We start from the raw sequence: 326 nt of genomic DNA on the forward strand, positions 1-326 counted from the left end.
GTTTTATAATATGTATTCCATTAGCACAGTTTTATGTGTATTAAGTCGAACCACATGAAATTGCTGATGTTTGACTGTTTCATGTGGTTCATCCTGTAGTAGGTACAGTTGATCCTGGAACAACACTGGGGTTGGGGGTGCCGACCTTCTGCCCCACAGTCAAAAATCCAAGCATAACCTTAACTCCCCCAAAACTTTTAATAGCCTACTATTGACTAGAGCCTTACCAATAACATAAACAATTAACACATTTTGTATATGTATTACACATTCTTAAAATAAGCTAGAGAAAAGATGTTATTAAACGATAAGGAAGATAAAATTCA

This window comes from Propithecus coquereli, unplaced genomic scaffold (genome assembly GCF_000956105.1).
Source record: "Propithecus coquereli isolate 6110/MARCELLA unplaced genomic scaffold, Pcoq_1.0 Scaffold20, whole genome shotgun sequence".
Lineage (NCBI taxonomy): Eukaryota > Metazoa > Chordata > Mammalia > Primates > Indriidae > Propithecus > Propithecus coquereli.